This window comes from Macaca thibetana, chromosome 5, assembly GCF_024542745.1.
Source record: "Macaca thibetana thibetana isolate TM-01 chromosome 5, ASM2454274v1, whole genome shotgun sequence".
NCBI classification, from domain to species: Eukaryota; Metazoa; Chordata; class Mammalia; order Primates; family Cercopithecidae; genus Macaca; species Macaca thibetana.
Window position 1 is genome coordinate 52,118,402 of NC_065582.1, and position 15,943 is coordinate 52,134,344.

Here is a 15,943-nt window from a genome sequence, read left to right on the forward strand (position 1 = left end):
GGTGAACACTTTGGGGTTTTGTTTTTTTTTTATAATCTATCTACATATTTGTAAAAATTCTCATAATGATTCCTTATATTTAGTTAACAAATCCTATCTCCTTTACCTTTTTTTTTTTTTTTTTTTTTTTTTTTTTGAGACAGAGTCTCACTCTGTCTCTCAGGTTGGGGTGCAGTAACTCAACTGCTCACTGCAACCTCTGACTCCCAGGTTCAAGTGATTCTCATGCCTCAGTATCCCAAGTAGCTGGGACTACAGGCACCTCCCAGCATGCCCAGCTAATTTTTGTATTTTTAGCAGAGACAGAGTTTCAACTTGTTGGACAAGCTGGCCTTGAACACCTGACCTAAGGTGATCCTCCCCACTTGGCCTCCTAAAGTTCTGGGATTACAGGCATGAGCCACTGCACCTGAGTGATACCTTTTTCTTTGCTTAAAATATTCCTCAATCATGTTGCACTTGGGCTAGCTCCTACTCAATACCACTGAGTTGCCAACTGCACTGAGGCTCCTTCCCTTATCTTCCAGTCTGACTTAAGTAGCAGTCTTAGCTTCCTTTTGGGTATACCTTTACATTAATGTCATTATACGATATTGTTTACTTTTAAAAGTCTTAAGTCAACTCCTTGAGGGCAGAAACTATATTTTCTTTGCATCCTTCTTTATCAGCACAGTGTTGAGGATGTATAGGTTATAAAACAGATGTCTATTAAATAAATAAATGCAAGGAACCAAATCAGAATTAACAGCAGATGAAGTAGGGAAAAGTTTTATTCTTCAATAAGCTTGCAGTGTTGTGAGAGTGGATGACAAATGGCTATAGCAAATGGAAAATCTTCTGAGGAAAGTATGCAAGTTTGCATATGGCTGGATGTACTGGCGAAAGAGTCCAGGAGTAGGTATCATTTTAGATGGGCTTCTAATTACCATCATCAGTATTTCTACAGCACAAAGATGGATATTCCAAGTTGAACTGGGAAGTTCAAGGCCATATATACCCATATATACCCATATATACCCAGGAAACAAAGTCCCTATCAGTTCATATGGGCACAGGTAGGACTTTTACTAGGCTCAGAATTATGTGTGTTAGTGTATGAGTAAGCATGAGGCTTTGACGGATTTGAGCATGAGACTTTCATGAATGTTGATATTTCAAAAAGATCCGATAGACAGATTGATGTGAGGATTAACGTTAAACGAGTCTGGAGATAACGAGACCATTAAGAATTCCTATAACAGTATTTTACGTCAGAGGATGACAAATGTTTTCTGTGAGAGGCCAGATAGTAAACATTTTGGGCTTTGTGGGCCATATGGTCTTTGTTACAACTACTCAACTGTATTGTTGAAGAGTAAAAGCAACATAGATGATATGCAAATGGACAAGCACGGCTGTGTACCAATAAAAAATTACGTATAAGACAGGTGGCAGGCCTGATTTTACTCGGCCATAATTTGTTAAGTGAAAGTTAATAAAAGTCTAAACTGGACTGATAGCAGTGAAAATGGAAAATAAGGGATATCTGTAAGAAAATCATAGACGTGGAATATATAGCACTGATTTCTTATTATGTGAGTGGCAAAAAAAAAAAAAAGAAAGAAAGAAAAAGCAGTTAAAAATGACACCAAGATTTGAGACCCAGTGACTGCAAGGCTGATGGTGCTATCAAGAGTAATAGGCATGTTAAGAAGGATGCTGTTTTGGGAGTGAAGATGGTTATGTATGTAATAGAAAAGCCAGTTAACAGAAAAAAGTGTGTAGTACTAGGAGCAGTTCATTAAGCTATGAATAATATCGCAAACGCCAAAGCCTGTACCACATGGCAATGAGTTTTTATACATTTTTTCCAACTTTTCAATGTTTACATTGTAAATAATGAAGAGGTATATGAGTTTTTGTTAATATTTTAGCATGCTCAATATGGTTTTATTAGCATTCTATACAGAATGCATTGCTCTTTCACCCATCCATCTGTGATATAAAATAAACTGGGCTATTATAAAAAGCATTTATTTCAGAAAATAGTAACCTATTTCTTGCTATAAATAAGTCTTCAATATATGGTGCTTGAAAAATGGGACTGTATTCTTTTTTCTTTATTCAGACTTCAAGAGGATTTAATTTTGATTTTAAGCAGTCAAACTGAAATAAGATTAACTATAAACAATTTTTCTCCATTTCTTTTTCTGGACAGGCAAACTTTACTATGCATCTCAATTAGAAACATACTTGTCAGGTGGTAAAGAAAAAGGAATAGGTGAGTCAGCAATAGAATAGGACAGTCTTCTTTACCAAGTCTGCTTCCTGAAAAAAAACAATGATTTGGACATGAATTATTGAAAGTCACACTGAAACTAGTCAGCAACATTGACATAGTGTTCAGTACACCTGAAACCTGTGTAGGGGAATTATTTTAACTTCTACTTCTTAAATATCTGTAAAATTTCCTTCTTAAGACAGGAGCTAGAAATAATTTCTTTAAAATTCTACTTCATTAGGAGGGGCTTGTAAACATTGCTATTATTATTCTCTAAGGCATGGAAAGTTTTGACCATAGCTAAAAATTGTTCTCCCAGCTATAACATCAAATACCTAGGACTCAGCTGCTTATGCCTTTTTATCAGTTTTCTATCTCTCATTTTTTTTCATTATCATTCAATCTCATTATGTGTAACCTTTCCCAAAGAACTATTCAGACTTCGGAAACAATCCACAAATCCTATTTCAAGTAGATCATTGATCTGAAATGTTTTATTCCTATTGTGAGTCAAATTGAATGGCTTCTTCGGGAAGACCTTTTATATCTTAAATACTCTAAGGGAAATATTTTCTCTATGGAATTTTAAAAGAAGAAGTATGAAACAGTTATTTGCTGTGCATTTGAAAAATACACTGCTGGCCATGTGTAGTCATATTTAAAACACATTTAAATTATGTTTACTTCTTCTCTGCCTTATTATATGGAATAAAATTAATTATTTATCAAAGTTGTAGTAATGGCAGATCATACCTTGTTCTATTATTCCATAAACAGATCTGAATATATTTGATATATCATAGAAACTATACCAAAGACATATTTGAAATTGAAGAAGATAATGGAAATGAAGGCCTGTGCGTGTTGAGGAAGAGGGAGCTCGTGTAAATACTGTAAGTGTCTTCCCTGTTGTACTAAATTTTAATGACATCTTTGAGTAATTGAACTTTAAGTGGAAAAGAAATCAGATGATATGACGTGGTATTTAATATTTTCTTCCAAACAATTAATTATATAAACCACTCGAAAAGAGTTTAAGTATAAACAAATCATACAAAATATTTCTATAGCAATGATCATCAAATTGGGGTCTGAGTACCCTTGGCGGGGAGGGTCAGGAAGACTTCTCACATGGTAAATGGGCACAGATAATTGTAAGGATAACAATTGTTAGATTTTGAACCTCATTATGTATCCTTTTGTATGGGTGAGGCTATCATGTAGGGCCTCTTTTCTTGTGTTCCTTTCATAATTACCCTCTGACTTTTACAGCAATAATTTTCATTTGATGACCTTTATTTATTCATCATTCTGTCAAATAATGCACTGTTTCTAAGGATGAAAGCAGCAAAGTATTAGTCATAAAACTCCCGACAAAGCCCTATGTGTTATCTATGCAAGCATCTATATATCATCTATCCAGCTATTATCTAACTATATGTATCTTAGAATTAGAATTCAGAACTGAAATTATCCTCATGGGATGCATATTGACATATATTTACTTGAATTGGAAATTAATTCAGGCTTTTTCATTTTGTGTTTGTTTTCTGAGACAGGTTCTTCTTCTGTCACCCAGGTTGGAATGCAGTGGAGCAATCATGGCTCACTAAAATCTTGACCTCCAGGACTGAAGCAATCTTCCTGCCTCAGATTCCCAAGAAGTTGGGACCACAAGTGCGCAGTCACACTTTTTCTGACAGGAAGAATGCTACTATGGTTTTCTATGACAGCAGGTCTAGCTTTGAGTATTGGTTATATGTCAGACATTTTCTTTTTATAATGATTGAATGATCCAAAACATCAGTCCCAAGGCTACATAGCATATGATACTAAAGAATAATTTTATCAAAAATTACATTAGTGATATTTTAATTTTCTCAAACCTTTCTGAAAGCATTTGAATAAAAATAGTGCTTCTACATAAAAGAGAAACAGGCATGAATAATAGTTATTTCATATATCTGAGTAAAGCTTCATTTGGAATAGTTAACAGAAGTTGAGAAAATAATAGATTCTAAGGAAATATATTTCAAGCCAGGTGATTTCCAATCATTGTAGTCACTGAAAATGAATTAGAAGTTAATGATACTCCAGCTAATATTTTTCATAAATAAATATTATTTAATTGGTGTTCTTAACCAGCATTTAGTAGTAATCAACCTATATGGTCTTACCCCAATGTATATTTTGGAGTGGATGAGGGCTTTGAAAAAACATATTAAGGGAAAATCTGATAAATGATTTAATTCAATTACTATAGTCATCGTAGATTATTCAACTGTAATAAATATAAAACAATGTTTTATTAATAGATTTCACTTGGAGAGCAGTTTTAGCTTCACAGAAAAATGGAGAGGAAGACACAGAGATTTCTCACATTTCTCTTACCCCCATGCTTTACACAAGCATAGCCTCCCCATTATCAACACCCCTATGTTTATATTATCACTTTATCATTTTCCCTCTGTTCGGTACTAATATGACTTAAGGAATAGTCAAATTCACTGTCCCTATAGTATTTCCCCAATTCCCCTTCTCCCATTATACAAACGACTACATTATTACACCAGCAAGGTGTTTGCCTCCAATAGACATTTCTCTAAGTTACTACCAGTGAAATATTTAGCAATTGGGTCACCATTTTTGCACAAAACTATTTGTGTCCCACAGCTTACTCACAATTGGATTATTCTTGCCAGCCAGGATGCAAGTGAACCAGTTCTAAAATCTATCTTTTTTACTTATTTTCTTGAACCACTCTCAATACCAACTTTGTTCATGGCATCTTAGAAGAAGATCTCAAGATATGATTAGATATAAATGAGAATTACTGTGGTAAATTCCTGTGAAGGTTAAGGAGAGAGGACTCATGACTGATGAAAAAAGTCTTTAAAACATAATGCAGACATGTCACTTATGAAAGACGAGAAGTGAAAAAGAAGGATGAGCTCAGAAGAGTTTGTGTTGTAGAACTGCTTTGACAAAGTTGATTGGGAGAGCTTAGGAATGGTCTGTCATTAAAGGAGTGCCATATTGGGCTGAAATGTTCCATCTGTAGTACTCCTTGAAATACTCAGTGATTGTCTTGCAGCAGCCTTGAGGAAATGAAGCCTCAGAATGAGCCCCATGGAGTATCTGAAGGTGTGCCGGTAGGGGGTTGTGAGTCTTCCTGAAATTGTAGGCCTTCTTGAAGGAAGATCTATGTGATACACACCCATGGACAGACAATGGAATTTTAAAAATTCCCACACAACCCAATGAATTAAGTATATATTATGTTCTTTTTATAAGCTATAAACAGGGAATTAGTTCAAAAAGACAAAGCAAGAAGGATGTGTGGCATTAAAAATTGGCTGGAAAATTTGACAGGAGAGAAGAAAATAAAAAGGAGAGAAAAAAAAAGATAAACTTATAGAATTTTAAACAGGAAGAAATAATAGGCATAGTCTAAAATATTTGATATTTGAAAAAGAAACCTGAAAAATGGAAAAATTAAGATTGCACTGCTGGTATTTACCTATTTATTTATTATACTATTCATATACAAAAGGAAATGATATGAAATACAGACATTATTTTACAGAGTTTGAAATAGATGATTTAAAACACTCTAGGTTTGTAGTTCTAAGTAGTCATTTAAAATCCTTGTTTGTATGTCTTTTTTAATGCTCTATGTATCAAGAATTATGTCAGAAAAACAAACACTTGGATAGTTCTTAATAGGAGAAGAATACAACTAGCTTTGAAGATTAATGACATGTAAAGAACATATTGAATAGAAATTTAAAAAAAGGTTGAGGCTCCTTTATATAAAGCTTTTTGGAAACAAGTTTCCTATCTGTATAACAGTATTAAGTCTAAATAAATTTTTCCACAATAAACTAGAATATGGCACAACCATTGGCTGTCCATGATCCTCTTTCATAAATGACAGCGTATCTTCCATTGACCTATCCTCCCATGAATAAAAATTGTAAACACTGGAAAAAACTAACAAACAATCCTTTGAATACACTGGGGAGCAATGAAGGACAGACAGAAACTGGAGTGGGCTCCTTATTACAAACTCCTGGCATATGTTATATCCTCAATTGTAATTTTAGAGGATTTCCTATTTTATCTGAATTGGTAGCAGTAATAATGGCAGTGAGATCTCTGATAATTATGACCAGATAGATGGTAATTATGATAAAATCTCTATGACAGATATTATCTCTGAGAGAGAGTTTGTTGAAGCCCAGTCTATGAATATCATCTTAGTTCACCGTAGCTGAGAGGGCAAAACCTGTGGCACTCACTATAAATTGCTGAAGCTTGAACTGCTTTTTAATGAGATCTTTTCCCATCACCCATCACAGATAATGACACTTTCCTCTCAGTTCAGCAGAGTGATGAGATGGAATTCCAACAGCAATAGTAACTGCAGTGGTGACATAAAGAGTTAAAGACAGGAAATGCTATTGCAAGGCAGCATCTTGGAGGGCTGGACAGGCCTGAACTATGTAATCCTGATGGAGGACCAGCAAACATGATCCATAAACTGGCCAGCTCTGTGGACAATGGAATTGCATCCTGGCTTCTTAAAATATTTAGGGAAAATTTATTGTAATGTATTAGACTTCCCAAAATTCTGCAGTGGAACATTCAGAACATTACAAGTTGGAGACAAAGTTTAACATGGCCTGCTTACTCACAAGCTTGGAAGGCCTATAATATAAGGCTCAATTACAGTCTATTAATTGCTGCAGATCTTAAAATTTCTGATTAATTTTGTGTAAACTCTAAGTAGAATTCCCAAATGTCAAAATCATGAACATTAACATTCACATACAGCCTCTAAATTGAGTTGTATTGGTCAACAATAGAAGAAAAATATTTTAAAACAATGTCATTATGTTTCATGCTGGATAGTTCTTAAGAATGTTGCGGAAGTATTTTTGAAAATCTACATTGCAAATTTAATCTGGAGATAAGAGATTAGCTAATGATATCATTGGAGTGAAACTTGAAAGTCTCATTTTTGAATGTCAGAACAAGGATGGCATAAGGAAAGCCTAAAGGCAGGACCTGGAGAACACTGGTAGGTGTAGCAAGGTTACTAGGTTGGTGGTCATGGTCAGGAATATATTCAAATGCCAGTCGATAAAGAAGTATTAAATCCCACTTTGGGAGGCCTAGGAAGGTGGATCACTTGAGGCCAAAAGTTTAAGACGTGGCAAAACCCCGTGTTTACTAAAAATACAAAAATTAGCTGGGCATGGTGGCACATGCCTGTAATCCCAGCTACTTGGGAGGCTGAGGCACAAGATCAAAACTCTATCATTTCTAAAATTATATGCCTCTTGTTTTCTTCCTTCTCAATGCAATCTTCTATTATTTAATAGAATAGATCTAGTTTCCACATCTGATAATTATTTTAAGAACTATTAATTATATTTCTAGTAACTAGTATATTTAAAATTTAAAATACTAATGTAGAAAAAATAGAAATGATGAATAGAAATTGAATACAACTATGGGAAAATAAGAATGACTTAAAAATTATCAAAAGTATCATTGCAATTAACGTATTTTTTTTTTAAACATAAAAATGAACTGATCATATGAGCAGGATATTATCTTAAAACACTGTTCCACATTCATTTTTGGTAGGTGATGGAAAAATCTGAAGATTATGTTTTCATGAGAATAATGTTTCAGTTCGTTTGAAAGTACTTTCCTTTTTTTTAAATGGAGAAACCAGATTGTTATGAAAGAAGAAAGAAGACTAGCACACTCATTCAAAGATATGGTACATTTCCAGCCACAGTTGTTCACTGATATTTTATTGTTTTGTTGAGGCATTTGTCCGCTCTTCTACCCCATTCCCATTCTCAGAATGCCATTCCATTCCTCAGTCAGCAAGAGCACTGCAATATACTTAAATTTAAACCCAAATGGTTTTTATTGTTTGTTTGTGTGTCAAAAGCAAACATGTTTTCCTAAGTTATCTAGCAATTCATTTGTTTTTCTTTAAATTTCTAGATACTATCAAACTTTGAATGCATACAAATCTATGCTTATACTATAGAATTAAGAAAAATAATCCATCTAGTGTCATGTAATGGCTGAAGTTTTAACCAAGAGTTGTAAAATTTTTAAAAATAAAACTCTGCCTGCCAGACAGTTTCACATTTGGGAACTCGGCTTTGCTTCACATACCCTGGCATGTAAAATAGTTTCCACATTCTCAGAAACCTAATGGTAATTCCACATTGCTGTTTCCCTCTGGGGGTTCACAGCATTTGTATCAGATTGCAACCTCTCTAGAAGCTCATGTTCATTTAAAAATCTTTCCCCACCTTGAGCTTTGTTTGAATTTCTCATTCCATATTATTTTTCATGAGTTCAGTAGTTTTCAGGGAAAATAATTTCTTATACTAGTACTTAATTTTAACAATCAATAATATGAATTCTGCAGGTGAAGTTGGTGGCTGAGGATTACGAAGACTCTCAAAATGAAGGAACTAATGTAGAATATTAGATCTTAGTTGAGAAACTCTCCATCCCACAACATCATAATCTAATATTAGTCTTGTTTTTATAAGAATATTTCTATGTATGAAAATACATAAATGAGAGGAAAAGAATTCTGACACTCAAATTATTTATAGATTAAAGACTGAATTATTTTTCTTATATGTGAAATAAGGATATTGCATTAGGCTGTTCTTGTGTTGCTATAAAGAAATATCTGAGACCAGGTAATTTATAAGAAAAGTGGTTTAATTGGTTCACAGTTCTGCAGGCTGTACAGGAAGCACGGTGCCAACATCTGCTTTTGGGGAGGCCTCAGGGAGATTTTACTCATGGCAGAAGGAAAAGCAGGAGCAGATACCTCACACAGCAAAAATACGAGTGAGAGAGAGAGTGTGGGGAGGAGATGCCACACACTTTTAAATGACCAGATCTCGTGTGAATTCAGAGTGGGAGCTCGCTTATCACAAAGGGGATGGCTCAAGTCATTTATGAGGGATTCATCCCATAATCTAAACACCTCCCACCAGGTCCTACCTCCAACAATGGGGATTTCATTTTAACATGAGATTGGGATGGGGACAAAAATCCAGACTATGCAATTCCACTCCTGGTCCCACCAGATCTCATGTTCTTGCCACATTGGAAAATACAATCATGCCTTCCCAATAATACTCCAAAATCTTTACTTATTCCAACATAAATTCAAAAGTCTAAAGTTCAAAGTCTCATCAGAGACAAGGGAAGTCCCTCACACCTATGAGCCTGTAAAATAAAATAAAATAAAATAAAATAAATAAAATAAAATAAAATAATAAAACAAAACAAAACAAAACAAAAACAAGTTAGTTACTTCTAATATACAATGGGGATATATGCACTGGGTAAACATTCCCATTCCAAAAGGGAGATATTATCCAGAAGAAAGGAACTACAGACCCCATGCAAGTTTGAAACCCAGTAGGGAAGTCATTAAATCTTAAAGTTCCAAAGCAATCTCTTTTAAGTACATGTTCCACATCCAGGACACACTGGTATGAGGGGTAAAGTCCTAGTGCCTTGGGCAGCTCTGCCCCTGTGTCTTTGCAGGGTAAAGCTCCCATGTCTGCTCTGAGATTTTTGAATGCCTGCAGCTTTTCCAGGCACAGGGTGCAAGCTGCTAATGGATCTACCATTCTTGGGTCTGTAGGGATGGTGGCCTGCTTCCCACAGCTCCACTAAGCAGTTCCCCACTGGGAATTCTGTGTGGGGCCACCAATCCCATACTTTCCCTCCAAACCTAGAAGAGGTTCTCTATGAGGGACACCCCGGGGACGGGCTTCTGCCTGCGTACCCAGACTTTCTCATAGATTCTCTGAAATCTAGATGGAGGTTGCCAAGTCTTCACTCTTGCATTCTATTTGCCTGTAGGCTCAACACAATTTGGAAGCTGCCAAAGCTTATGGCTTGTGCTCTTTGGAGTGGCAGCCTGTGTTGCACGTGGGGCCCTTTGAGCCATGGCTGCAGCTGGAATGGTGGGGTTTCAGGGAGCAGTGCCTCAAGACAGCACAGAGCAGTGAAGCCGTGGGCCTGGCTTACAAAATCATTCTGTCCTGCTAGGCCTCAGAGCCTGTGATAGGAAGGATTGCCTCTTAGGTCTCTAAAATGCCTCTGAGGTTTTTTCTCCAGTGTCTTGGATGTTAGCACTTGGTTCCTTTAGACATTTAAGTGGCTCATGGTTCTACAGGCTGTATAGGAAGCATAGTGCTGGCATCTGCTTCTGGGGAGGCCTCAGGAAGATTTTACTCACAACAGAAGGCAAAGCAGGAGCAGACACTTCACATGACAAAAACAGGAGCAAGCGAGAGTTGGGTCTGTCTGGCTCAAGCTGGGTATCACCAAAAGCATGGCTCAAGCCATTCATGAAGGATCTGCCCCCATGATCCATATACCTCCCACTGGGCCTCACCTCCAACATTGGGGATTACATTTCAACATGAGATATGGATGGAGACAAATATCCAAACTATGTCAGATTTAAGATTTAAAAAGGATGGCCATGTGCAATGGCTCACACCTGTAATCCCAGTGTTTCAGGGGGCTGAGGCAGAAGGATCACTTGAGCCCAGGAGTTTGAGACCAGCCTGGGCAACATAGCGAGATCTTGTCTCTGCCAAAAACGAAAACACTGCTCTAGCCTGGTGGTGAGTGTATGTGTTCCTGTCTACATGGAAGGCTAAGGTGGAAGACTGCTTGGGCCCAGGAGTTCAAGGTTACTGTGACCTGTGATCATTCCATTGCATTCCAATCTGGGTGACAGAGTGGGACCCTGTCTCTGAAAATCATAATAACAATAATTGTTATCATTTAAATTTGGCTGAAATATGTGAGGATGAGTAATTTGGCCTAAATTATCTGCCTATATTGCTAAGTCATTGGAAAACCGCAGTGCAAAACTTCTGATTTTCTGTACAATCTAATCATAGCCAGTAATTGTATCTAATGAAATTTTATGTATAGCAACCACAACTAGGTTAAGTGGAAATATATTTTTAGTACATGCTTTTTGATGATAATGGTTAAGTGGTGAAAAAGTAACTGAATTAAACTTATTTATATTTTAACAAATACAGCTTTGTCTAGGTAAAATCGATGAGCATAATTACAGTATTTCTCAATAAAGTCTATTTTAGATTTGAAAATATATTTTCACATACGATAAATACATTGAATCCTTTTATTTTCTTCTGGAAATTTACTATATGTAAAACAGAAGGGGGGAAGGGAATTAAAGGAAAATGTCCATTCTTTTAACGGCCTTTAAGTATCAAAGTAAACAGAAAATAACCTATTTCAACTACTGTTCCCATTGCTAAAATAGTCCTTTATAAATTTAAGAAAAAATACTAGTAGCAAAAATATGATGTAAACGATCATAGAAATTGGACAGTTTTTTTTTTTCTCTAAGCTTAACTCTTACAGACAATTTATATGACAGTAGACTGCATTGGCTTATCTATGCAATCTTTTATTTATTTGTTTATATATACCTTGTCACTCTACTCCTCTATCAGGAAAGGTTGTTGCCAATGTGCATAATATTTTTATAGCCTGTCTGAAAGTATCAAAATCAGCACTAATAAACCCAGTATACAATTTTTCAGTTTAGTTAAGTAGTATTGACTGAACCACTGCAATATGAATCAAAATAAGGTGCGTTTTCACTTATTTTTTTCAGGTACACTGCTGACAAGGTTTGTGGGTAATGACTGAAAAGAAAATGTTATTTTCTTCTCATGTTTTGTTGTTGCTAATGTTGTTGGTGTTTTACATGTAGTTATGGGTTTCAATAGACTTCTCCCTGAACCACAAAGGTGAATTTTAAAATGGTATGTACATTAACATGAGACATGTATTATATAAACAGTTTAATTTCTCATATTAAGAGGTAAAATGTATCAAGGATGGCTAGCCAAAAATGCAGTCACAGAAATCAGTCCAAAGTTTTCAAATGGAGAGTGTCAGTTTAACCAGGGATACCTGGGGATTGAATTTAGAGTGTTCCCCTTTTCTATCTGCTACTTGGATACTTCCCTTGCTGAGAAACATTAGCTGATCAGAAAAATAAGCTGGTTTCTTCTTCTTCTTCTTCTTTTTTTTTTTTTTCAGACAGGATTTCACTCCCATCACCCACACTGGAGTGCAGTGGCACTATCTCAGCTCACTACAGCCTCTGCCTCCCAGACTCAAGGGATTCTCCCATCCCAGCCTCTAGAGTAGCTAGGAATACACGCACATACTACCGTTACTGGCTAATTTTTGTATTTTTAGTGAGATGGGGTTTTTACCATGTTGGCCAGGCTGGTCTCAAACTCCTGACTTCAAGTGATCCTCCTGCTTTGGCCTCCCAAAGTGCTGGGATTATAGGCATGAGCCACTGCACTCAGCCCAAGATGGGTTATTTTCTATATGTAGTAAAATCTATCTGCTCAGTTTAAAGAAAGACTAAAGAGTCTGTTTTTTGATGAATAATAAGTTCTTCTCTGAATAACTGAACATAATGAAAGCCAAATTCTTGTTTTCTCTGTAGGAAAAAAATAGAGAAAGAGACTTTCTTTGCCAAATGTAGTACTCATGACAGGCTGTTATACATACTAAAGCTTTCTGAAACCCCACTGTCTGTATTATGGTAAAAGTATAAACTTTTATGTCTCAGGTGTACACCATTAAAGCTATCAGAATAAGAAAACATGTATTAGAATAGCACATTCACATCTGATTGATGAAGCAAATGTTCCTTAGTACACAGATTGCTCCAACCGCTCCATTGTATATAATTTCCTTGTGATTTAGAGATCAGTCTACTTTTGGCTTGCTGATTTTTATGAGATTTGATTTTATGATATTTGATACCTACATAGAAGTGGTCACTGCCATATTCCACAACTGACTCAAAAGAGAACTCTTTATAAAGATTTATACATATTATAAACCACCCACCCTCATATTGAAAAATCTTTAAAAAATAATCTTCTTTCTATCACCCACCATGTACCCTATGATAGCACCTGTGGATTTTCTATAACGAGATTAGAGAATCAAATCTAAAAATGCAATATTCCCTGACAATTTTTAAATGATTATATTGATGGGAATCTATTCATGTAACGATTCATCTTTGGTCTTAATTCTACAGAATAAAGAGAAAAGCATATATAGAGAGGTCTCCATATTATATCCTTACTATAAAATAAAGAAGCAAATAATTGGTTGTCCAATTTTTAGTGAAGTCTTTCTACATTATTATTAATGATGGTCTCCCATATAGAATAGGGTTTATATATCAATTAATATATTATAAAAGAATGATATAATTCTTCCCCAGAATCAGACTAAAGACATAGAACGGCCTTTTTTTCTACAGATCAGAATGATGGATAGAATATTCCTGGAAGAACCATGATTGTCTTGAGCTCAACCTGACACCTACTGAACACTGTCAAATATGACTTGGTATGTTTCATATGAACGTATAATATGAACTATATGATTGTATACCCTGCATCAAATGCCTTTATATCTTTATCAACAAATTCTAGGTTTTTTTTTTTTTTTTTTTTTTTTGAGACAGAGTCTCGCTCTGTCACCCAGGCTGGAGTGCAGTGGCGCGATCTTGGCTCAGGGCAAGCTCTGGCTCCCGGGTTCATGCCATTCTCCTGCCTCAGCCTCCCGAGTAGCTGGGACTAGAGGCACCTGCCACTGCACCAAGCTAATTTTTTGTATTTTTAGTAGAGACAGCGTTTCACCGTGGTCTCACTGTGGTCTCAATCTCCTGACCTCGTGATCCACCCACCTTGGCCTCCCAAAGTTCTGGGATTACAGGTGTGAGCCACCGCGCCCAGCCATTATAGGGTATTTTCTTATATTTTCATTTGTATGTTGAGTACACTTATCTAAGAGATACTACTATTTGACTTCTGAAACACCTCAGGATTTGAACATCATTTAAATTCTGAAAAAAGAAAACAAGAAAAATTCCCTTTCTTTCGGTCCTTCATTTAAAAGGACATTTACCATTTAAAAGAGCGAATTAGATTCCCATGATCACCCTTGTGGGTGACAGATGACGGGCCACGCTCCCTGTCGGGGATGGGGTGCGGATAGCTTGGGTTGCACAGGCTGGGGTCAGGGATGATAGGAGGAATTGGTTCTTGGCTACTCAGCCTGTTCCCAGGACCTGTCGCACCAATAGAGGTACAATATGGATGGTGGGCTCACGGCCTTTCTTTACCCCAGTGGATTCTATAGAACACACTGCCAGTCTCTTGTCGTCCATTTACCCGGCTTCTTTTGATATCCATTTGAAAGAACTGGAGAAGAGTGCTTTTGAGGCCAGGCTTTTGAGCTGATTCTCAGCCCTCAGTCAAAAGAATCAATTCTATAATTCCCTTCCTCCTCTCCACAGAAGAAGGATCATTTCCCTAGAGGAAACTCAGACGATATGAGAAGCTGCAGAAGAAAGACACAAGTCCTACGAAGCTGAGGTCTTGAAGCAGCTTGCAAAGGATGGAGAAATAAGTGGTTTAGAAAGCAATAGAAGAGAACAATAACTTCAGTAAAATGGCAAAAAGAACCTGACCCACAAAATGGAAGCTAATGAAGAGAACAGAGAGGCACAGATAGCTGTCAAATTGGAGTGTTTGCCGGAGAAGGAAGGATAAGCATATTGAACAAGTGCAGAAGAACAAAGAATCCAGAGGTCCTGCTGATGAGACTGAAGCTGACTAGTTTGTTCTGAGAACTGACTTTCATCCTCTATTTCCTAAATATCCAAAAACTACTGGCAAGTGTCATTTATTCTGTCCTTTCTGACAATACTCTAGAAGCTAATGTACAGCTGTATACATATACTCATACTGTAAGATGTTGGTTTAGGGGATAAAGGGGTGAAAGTGAAAGTGTGGTTCTTTCTAATGTAGATATTTTTCTCGTTGCATCTTTTTATTTCAGTACACTTGGTGCGCTGGGCTAATGGCAAGTACGGTATTTGCTCTGTGAAAACATATTGTGAAGAGTGTGTAGTGGCTTCTTTCGAACTTTTAAATGCTGAATATATGTTCACTTTTCAATCCCAATTGTGTCCCAATCTTACCAGATGCTTAAATAGTTAAGTATCTTACAAGATATTTAAATGGTTACTAAAACTGCACAGTACTATTGGTGGCAGTGACTTCAAAAAAATAAAAAGAGAGGCCTGGTATGGTGGCTCACACCTGTAATCCCAGGACTTTGGAAAGCTGAGGTGGGAGGATCACTTGAGGTCGAGTTCGAGACCAGCCTAGACAACATGATGAAATCTTGTCCTTTCTAAAAATACAAAACTTAGCCGGGTGTCCTGGCAGATGCCTGTAGTCCCAGCTACTCAGTAGGTTAAGTCAGGAAAATTGCTTGAACCTTGGAGATGGAGGTTACAATGAAACGAGATCATACCACTGTACTCCAGCCTAGGTGACACAGCAATACTTCATCTCAAAAATAAATAAATAAATAAATAAATAAATAAATAAACAAAAAACAAAAAAGAAGCATTACATGAATGTTTTTAAACTAGACTTGTGATTTTCTTGGTCCTCTGAATTTTACAGACAAATTTAATCCTCATAATAGATGACAGAAGAATCTTCC

General features: G+C 36.3%; 1 pseudogene; it reads left to right on the forward strand.

Annotated features, from left to right (window-relative positions):
* Positions 1 to 14,523: 14,523 nt before the first annotated feature.
* Positions 14,524 to 15,046, forward strand: LOC126954393 (stathmin-like; annotated as a pseudogene).
* The last annotated feature ends 897 nt before the right edge of the window (positions 15,047 to 15,943 follow it).